This window comes from Haemaphysalis longicornis, unplaced genomic scaffold (assembly GCF_048455015.1).
Source record: "Haemaphysalis longicornis isolate Haplotype H1 unplaced genomic scaffold, Haemaphysalis longicornis Haplotype H1 scaffold_9, whole genome shotgun sequence".
Lineage (NCBI taxonomy): Eukaryota > Metazoa > Arthropoda > Arachnida > Ixodida > Ixodidae > Haemaphysalis > Haemaphysalis longicornis.
Window position 1 is genome coordinate 91,546,528 of NW_027526460.1, and position 9,742 is coordinate 91,556,269.

A 9,742-nucleotide genomic window follows, 5' to 3' on the forward strand; every position below is an offset into this window, starting at 1 on the left:
AACGGGCCGCTAAATTTTGCACTCTGTCTAACTTCTGGATGTCATTCTTTAGCCAAGGGTCCCATACAGTGCAAGCATAATCAAGAATAGAGCGAACATTCATAATATACAGTACCTAGCTGCTTGGTTTGGAATGGATAATGTTTTGTATTGCGTCGCAAGAATCCTAATACTCGCCATGCCTTGGCTGAAATATATTCAATATGGCGGTGCCACGACATAGTGGAGTTAAAGAAAACACCAAGATACTTGAACTGAGGTACATATGAAAGCTGCTCAGAGTTAATTGTGTATTTAACTTGATGGGGAGTACGTTTCCTTGAAAAACACAAATGTACAGTTTTCTGCAATTTATACGCATACCCCATTTTTAGCACCACTCTGCAACCCTATTTAGGTCATCTTGCAAGGCAAAACAATCACTCGTATTATGAATAACTCTATATGACACGCAATCATCAGCGAATAATCTGACATGAGATGAGATGTGAACACTCAGATCATTTATGTAAATTAAGAACAACAGAGGTCCCAAAACAGATCCCTGGGGTACACCTGATGTTACATCTATCTCGTGCGAGTGTTTACTGTTTATTACTACTTTCTGGTGCCTTGAGGTTAAATATAACTGAATCCAAGAAATAACTGATTTATTCAAGTTATACCAAGATAACTTTTGTATCAACAAATCATACGGAACAACGTCAAAAGCTTTTTTTAAAATCCAGGAAAACTGAATCAACCGAGCAGCCGTTATCTGATGCACTTGCTACATCGTGAGTTAGCTCGGTTAGCTGAGTAACGCAGGAAAAACCGGTACGAAATCCGAGTTGACAAGGGCTTAGCAAGGAGAATCTGTTTAAGTGATTAATAATGTTAGTAAAGAGTATATGCTCAAACACTTTGCACACAATACTTGTCAAGGAAATCGGCCGGTAATTGCAAACTCTGTTACGGGGTCCAGACTTGTGCACAGGAACAACATTTGCATCTTTCCAATCTTCAGGTAAGGCACTTTCTTGTAAGGACTTGTTGAAAATAATGCAAAGATACTTCGAAATTGACTCAGCGCACGGGGACAGTAATGCAGCCGGTAAACCATCAGGTCCACAAGCCTTCCCTACATCCAATCGCTTCAGTAACATTTCAATTCCTCTCCGATCTATTTCAATGTCTTCCATGGGTTGGCCGCCCATTTTTCCGTAATCCATGTTTACAGTATTGGCACTTCCACGTGCCGAAAACACGGAAGCAACGAATGAATTAGAGCGGTTTGCTTTGGCAAGGTTGTCATGAACAATGCTGCCGGAGTCGTCTATTGGGGGAATCGATACGTCGTCTTTTCTGTTAATTTTGATGAGCTTCCAGAACAACTTAGGCTGGCTTTTAATACGCGAGTGAAAAGAACCGAAAAACCGTTCTTAGCCTGTTTCACAGCAGTTTTCATTTCTTTTGTAAGCTGCCGCAATTTAGGCGTTCTTACGGTTGACCGACTGGTTTTGAATTTTGCATAAGCATACTGCCTTCGTTTGGCGATTTTGCGGCACTTCCTTTGTATAACACGGTTTATTTTTGCAGCGACATTTGCAGATTTATTTAAAATATATAAATGTTTTAAAAATATGCAAGAATATATAATGGGGAAATATAGCTCATTATCCGGCCTGGCTCTTTATTTTCCCCAGATCATCAGAACACATTGCAAAGCAATGCATCTGTAGTTATCCGCTTGCGGCATCGACAAGATTACACGACCGCACAGTGATAGGACACGAGGGACCTCAAGTTACGACACACGTTAAAACAAAGATAGCGTTCGAAATTCTTGGGTCGCCTAATTACGTTGGCAGCGCCCTTCCATTATCATTACAAGGCGGCAGCAGTCAAATTCTTGTGTGGCAATATATGCATCATCGCCGCACGTGTGTGGAGACTGCGGACGACCTTCGTAAACGTTGTTTGTGTGCAGCATAGAGTTTCTTGGTTTATTGATTGTAGGGTTTAACGCGCTGACGCAACGCAGGCGATGAGGAGCCCCGTAGTGGAGGGCTCCGGATTAATTTCGACCCCCTGGGGATCTTCAACGTGCGCCGAAAACTCGTACACACGGGCGTGTTTGCTTTTCGCCTCCATCAGAAAAGCAGCCGCTGCAGCCGGGAATCGAGCCCGCGTCCTCGTGCTCAGCAGCACAACGCCTTAGCAGCTGAGCCACCACGGTAAGTAGCATAGAGTTTCTTACTATATACAGTAAAGAAGAATCTGGCTCTAGCGTCTATGCGGCTGACATCAAGGCCGTCTGTGTCGTCTTGGGCCGCCATTATTGGCGGTGCGATGCTCGAGTGGCGCCCTCTGGCTCTGACGTCAGCGTAGGGACTCGCGCCGCTGTCATCTGCTACACTCCGCTTGGTAGGGACAGCAGTGCGTTTTCGAGAAATCGGACGCTTTGATGCTGTAGTGCATTCAAAAGCGTGTTTCGAGCAATTCAGCCTTTTTTCCAGCTTCTGACACAGCTGAAAAATGTCAAGCTGTATCACACACAAGATTGCAACACACGAGGAGAGAGAGAGAACAACTCCCTTCAGAGCATCGCTCAGAAGATCGTGTGTAACTTGTCCTTTCTAGGTTATTTGTTAGGTTCAGCGCTCAAAGCTCCTCGATAAGTATTAAAATTACGTAGGCTCCCTTAAACTATTTTTGAGATGCTCTTATGAAGACTCAACAGTCTAATACGACGTGCCAAGCAGCGGACCCCCACACCGCCATCGCACAAAAGGAAATAAAACGGCTGTCTTCTTTTTTTTTCTTGTTGTTGACTTGTATCAGGTGAATGTTTCTGCTGGCCCAACGTATCAATTATTATGCACCGTCACAAGTATCGTATTACTAGGTTTGGGGATGTTTGGCAGGCTCACAAAGATCGTGTGGCTAGTTTCTTCAGGATATAAGGCATACCTTCTTCACAAATTGGCTTTCGCTATAGCTGTTTGCAAGAACGCGCATATCCGCAACCTGCGTTGTTTATTCACGCGCAAATGCAATGAGAAAATTTGTGCTACGCCACCGCGAAACGGAGCAGACAACGTTGTCTAGAGCATTCGAAGGGGGATTTTGCGCCCCGAATTTCTAACGTAACCGTCGTTATCGTAACGAACTGAATCTGAACCCCGACAGTTATGACAAGGTTACCGTGTTGAAGGCTTGATATACTCGCTAATAAACGCAATAAATACTATACGTGCCCACTTCCAGTATAACAACGATTGAAACCGAAGAATATTTCCAAGCAGCTAGTGAAGATCGTTTCCCCGAAGTCCGGTGTCGATCAGGAACCCAATCGCCCGGGCTCCGGTTGATTTGGCAGGAGGCTGGCTGGGTGATGGTGTTGAAGTTCTTGGAGGCGGCGGTCCAATTGACGAACTCAAGGCGTTGGGGTTGATTAAATGAGACGAATGGTTTATATGCAGCTATTTACAGTGGGAAAACTGGTTACATGAATAATAAAAGAAAAACTGTAAACTTCAGCTAGACGCTAGCTCCGAGTGCGCACAAATCACTCGAGCTCCTCAACTTCGTCTAACTCTTCCTATTCTCGGAGCGTACACAAACCGCTCGAGAAACAACGGCCGAGACCCTGTCTCGCCGCAAGATCCGTCTAGTTGCCCGGTGCGGCGCTGCACCCTTAACCTCCGACGCGATCTTAACCTCGACTAGGGGGCTCACAAATCCCAACCTAGCGTTAACGGTCGAGACTCCTTGTCTCGCCGGGAACTGCCAGCTCAGCGCTCAGACAAGAACGATTTCCAACGGCCAAGTTGGGTCTTATATAACCTCGAGATCACACTCTCTCGGGAACGCCCCTGTAGCGTTCGTACACGCGTATGGGCGTGCCCAAATACATGTAGACAGCTGCCACTCAGCACGCCACGGAATATTCATTGAGGCGCCGCCACCTTCGGGTCAACGGCACGCTCGTAGACGAGCAAGTTCGAGCGACCCCGCGGGGCGAAAACGAAAGACGGCGACAGTGCGTCATGCTGACCAGGGCGTGACAACAATGGATACGCCGGTAATCCCAGCGGGTCCGGCAGGCGTTCCTGGAATCCGGCGCCGCCGTCTGCCCTCTCAATGGGGGATTATCCTTGAGGAATGCGAAGGGCCAGACAACCCGTCTCCCGCGCACGCCGCGACGAATTAGCGGTGGCTGCAGCGCAGTGTCGGCAGTGCTACGTCGCCAGACAGAGCGGCGCGTTCTCACGCGCAGCCCGGGCACCTGGCCGCTAACTCATAAGTGGACCTTACACAGCTCTTTTGTTTTTCAACCCTTCTACGCGTAAAGAATAAATCCTGGGCTCGCTAGCACGAACGTGATAAGTGTTCGAAAAAGTTCTCAACTAAGACTTTAGCGCTGTCTAGGTAATAAGTCGTTTGCCCGAAACTGATACAAGCGCTCGGGTAAGGTAGCGTTTCCGTCGGGTTTTCTGGCAAGCGGCTAATTTGCCGTGGCCGACTTCGACTTATTGGCGTCTGATTCGTAAGCGGGAACTTAAGCGGGAACTCTCCGTGGCGGGAACTTATACGTACGGACAAACGGGCCCTGGTCAACTGGGGATGGCGTTCTATGAATTGAAAAAAAATTACTCTTACTCTTTTGTCCTAGACTGAACCCCGCCCACTAAACAGCTCGATTTTAGTGTTTAATAAAGTTAGCCCTTCCTCCACCGCGTCCTCCTGAGTGCAGCTTTACTATAACGCTTATCTGCATATTGGGAAGGCATGGCTGTGGGAAATGTACCAAAATATCCCTCCAAGTCTGAACAAACATAGTGTTACTGCATTTTTACCGTATACACATGACTCGCTTTGCTCAATAAGCATCCATACTGGCCAGAAGCCTGGTATAAAACTAGCACGCCCCTACGCACAGAATACGTTATTTGGAACTCAACCTACATTTTTTACGGCCCATGGTGCAAGCCGGCTAACTGTCATGGCATGACAACGTAATGTGATATGATACAATACTTTCGAGCGTTCGGCAAGGTTGCAAAACTGTTTTACCTTACATACGGTTACCGGGAATCGTAATACATTCTGCCAAAGCCGACAGCCCCGGAGGCGTGGAATTGGTTTTGGTCTAGCATTTTCGCTGTTGCCGGTTATTAGACTCTTGCTGTTCCCTTTCTCCGAACGATTGCTGAATACAGAAGCCACGCTCCGACTCTTCGCGCTCCGCACAGGACCGGCTTCGCAAGGAATGGGGCGACGCCGGCAATGTTTCTACCGTAGCGGTATCCAAAACTATACTTTAACTCTCAGCTTAAGTTTGTGTATGCAATTTTAAGTCTAATATTATGATAAAAAGTTACGCACACGAAAAATCCGGTGCGGCCAAGCATCAAAAGTCAATGGAGCACAAAGAAACAACAGGGAGAGCGAGCCCGAGTAAAGCAGACGACAAATGCGAGAATCCCTAAGCCGACGTCATGGAGACGCTCTTCACAGCGCCGTCCGTGGTCGTGCCCACCACCAATACCGTGCGCTCGCCTTAGTTTGATCATTGGCTTGGATGGAAACGTTTAATGGCCGTAAATTCAATTGGCCCTAAACCATTTGGTGAGCGTCCACCTCTGATGCTGCTTACTTATCGCTGCCCAGCTGTCGTGCCAGTTTTTGGTGCCATTCCGGCCGCCCGCTCCCCCAGCTGCGCCCGCGTGTCACGCGGGTGCATACCCCCAGCCCCCCTCTCGTGAGTTGCTTTCTTGCGCCACCAGGGCCATTTGCGCATGTGCTGGGCTTGATGGCTTGACGCACACACCTCTCCCCCAGTGACGTTCCGTGCAGGGAATTTTTCCTTTTTGGGGAAATTTCCGGCTGAAATTTTAGTCAAAAAGAAAAAGGGGAATTTTTAATAGATGCAGGGAAGTTGAGGAGTCGTGGAGTAAAACGGAAAAATAATGTCAGTGAACCGGACCTCGCATCATTCATTACTATCTTTTCTTTAAAAAGGTTCCCATAACACTTCGTTGGATCTTAGTTCAAATATTCGCAGTCGTGTTCCCCCACGCCGCAAGCTTATGACAAGGTTCGTAAAACAGTTCGTAAAACAGTTCGTAAAACAGGAGGGAGCATAGAGGCAACAATACTCCACGAGAAAGAGCTAGCCAACTGCGAAACGGCGGTGGCTAAAGGGTGGAAGCTTGTTCGCATGTATTCCTGCGCAATATACAAAACGTTATTTCGGGTGCGCCTTAGTCCTCGTGCTGTCAACAGGAGATTGCTCCAGCAGTTCCGACACTTACCTAACATTACCCCAATTACCCAACAATTTCTTCTTATTTTTCCTACGAGCAGTTTTAACTTAGATGTTTAGTTTCCAAAGCAAGCATGGCGCGTGGTACAAAACGTGAAATGCATAGTCAAATGTTGGTAAGCGGCAGATGTAGAAATTAGTTCACGCTGAAACTCTGATACTCTGAACGGCGTCTACGTAAAGTAGACATAGGTGGCGCTGGCTAACAAGAATCTACGTAAACATCCGTCAGCTGCAAAAGGAGGTACGACGCGGGGCAATTTGCAGGGAATTCATGGCAAACCTGCGGGGGAAAAGTGGCAAAAAAAGGGAATTTTCGAACCTTGAAACGGGAATTTTTCTTCCCATTACGGAACATCACTGCTCTTCCCGCCCCTGTGTCTACAGCGCGCTCACAATCACGTGAGCACGCCACGCATATCACGTGCATGTGTATTCCTCACTGCATTTTACTAGAGGAAAACAGACGCGGACAAAGAAGTACACAGGACACTCGCTGTCCTGCGCCGTCAGATAACCAGTCATATAACCAACTAGCCCAACTTTTTACCTTAACTGTACCTTCTTCGCAGCGAATTACAAAATAAAATGTAAATTATTTCATTTCAACATTACATGATGCTGCGAAGTTATCCCGAACAGAACTGACAAAGCCGAGATCGCTGCACCAGACACAGCAGTGGTGACGCCACGTGCAAGCCGTGTAGACAAATTTTCCGTTTCGCCTTCTCTTTCCTCTGCCGAATTTCATATATCTTTTTGTTTTATCTTTTCCTGGTAGTACTTCATTGTATTTTGTTTGTAATGTATTTATCCTCTCGTTGCACCCATCCCTTCCTCATTACAATAATTCCCATCTGGCGTAGGAATCCCTGCCCGCGGCCAGCCTGCACGCCGGAGTGATTTGTCTTGACATCACCAGCCGGGATCGAGAAAAGCCCGTCCGCTCTTCTCCCCTACAAATCCGCGGCCAGGACAGAACTGCTTGGGTAGATTCGGCAAGCTCTTATCCCCATTTCCATGACGACACCATCAAGAGCACCGTTGTCGCCGTTGTCCGACAACACATGGCCTCGAGGCGTGACGTGCGGCCACGAGCCAAGCGGCATTGAGAGGAATGGGATTAGTGTCCGCCTACGTCTATGGCGAGCTTAAAGACCCCTCCAGTCCTCTAGACGGATGAGGATACTACTCTTTATTGGAACGTTGCCGGGAATTCTTCTCCCCCGGGTTCTCTAACGTACCGCGCTCGCAAAGTGTTCTTCGTTAATTTTCTTGAAATCTTCTATATCTGAAATATAGGTGAAGCATGTAAAGCCGTCATGAATAGTGTTTACTAGTGTCACTAGATGAGATACAAAATACAATCACTGAGGCACGCAAGTGATCAAAGGCGGCCATTTTGGTGTTTATTAGTTTTGCCAGATCCCCGCTTCTCTGGCCTGAGCGCTAACATTGACGAGGTGATGTGTGAACAACACTGCCGAAGACGCAGCAACACGGCATCTTCGGACACAATTCTGCATCTGAAGTGCTGTTAAGCGCGATATCTCTGATTCGCGTTCGGAACGGCGCCAGTCGCGCGCAGCCGCAGAGCAGGAAAGACAAGCTCAGACTACCATCGTTGATCGACAGAAAACGCATAAACAAAAAATCAGTTATGTCAGCTCTTCAATCGCGTCTTCACGCATTAGAACTCACTAAGGTTACGGTGACCGAAACATCCCCCTCGCGAGGGGCACGATCAAATGCAGAGCATTTCCGCGGGGGGCGCGCCTGCAAGTCGTATGGATTACGTATTGGCTGTTGTTGTAATTGTTGTCTTCCAGCGTAGACATTGTCGATGAAGTCGATGGTGAAACGTGCCGTGAACCCCCTGCCGCGGCTATGACGCAACGTGGCGCGGCTATGACGCAACACAATCCACTTTAATCCAATCCAATCCAAATCAATGCAAGCCAATACAATCGAATCCAATCCAATGCCCCTCGCGAGAGAGTGTTATAGCGCCGACATCGCGCCCCCACACGAACGCGTGATGTTGACGTCACGATCACGCCACAGATGTTAGCGACCGGAGCGCGCGCGAACGACATATGTGGTTTAAGCGCGAACCGACCGCGGCGAGAGAGCGCGATGCGAGCGCCCCCACCTGTTTTTGCGCGCGAACCGACTGTTGCTCAGCGCGAACCGAACGCGGCGAGAGAGGGTGTTGCGAGCGGAGAGAAGGCGAGGAGGACGCGGGGGAGAGGGCGCACCTGTGGCCGACGGTTGAATGAGTCGAGGATATAAGGCGCGTTCGTAAGCTTCCATTCTGTGTCGGCTTTGTGGCGCAGTGGGTAGAACACCGTGTACCTTGCGTTCCGCCCGCAGGGTCGTGGGATCGAAACCTGGCGCCGGTAAGTATTATTTTTTTATATAGTGTAGGGGGGAGCGATGCGGACTACGGACGTCAACGCGGGTGACATCGTGAGTTACTGAAATGCTCTGCATTTAAAAAATGGCGGTGCCCGTGAACCGTCGCAGTGTAAACAAATGTCACGTGATGCGAACTGACCAATGATCATGGCGGCGGCACGGAACAATAGTAGAACAGTGTCGAAACTCTGTAACCTGATCTAGTGACACTAGTGTTTACCAATAAAGAATTGTAGAATTGGAGTTCGAACGACTCGTTCGAATCTTCTTTGACCCATGCACGTGTAGCCCGCCGCCTCTTTATTGCTTTTTTTAAGTTTGATATTCTGAGACGCGAAATTCAAGCGTGATAGTGCCTGCGCAGCTGCGAGATGCTCTTGAATGATAGCTTGCTAGGTGGAATACCGCTGGAAATTCTAGTTAGCCAGCATGTGTGCGGGCTGGTTTGGCTGCCATTAGCTACGACGTGACTCCGATTTGAATGCGCCTCCCCGTTTTGTGCCGCTGTGGTGTTGGACGGAAGGGGACAAACGGAGCCCACGGCAGCGATACTCGGCGCGTGGGCTCCCGCCTTATTACGTTTCGGGCAGGCTCATTCCAGAATATTATTTGCCAATCTGTATCCTTGGAAGGCTGCTAGGCTTAACGATCGATTTATGTTGCAGCAGCGTAGCTCGAGTCGTAGCCAGGTTGCTGAGGTTAGCGATATTCATCCGGGTCCAATTGTACACCCGGGGTCCGAACATAACACTGGCGCTTGATTACATGTCGAATGGAGCGCTACACTCGCACAAAAAGCAAGCCCGGTTTTCATACCATCAGGCTAATAAAGCTTTCTTGGGTTTCTCCAAACGATTGAGGCAGTCCTAGCCACCCTGCACCGCACGCATACAAATTAGAAGTGCACAATGGGTTCACTTGCCTTCTGCGCGACGAATAGTCTTGTCGCTTCTAAGGGTACCGCATCCGAAGAAAGAGACCCCGATGGCTCAAGCGGAACTGGTGGCTGATTTT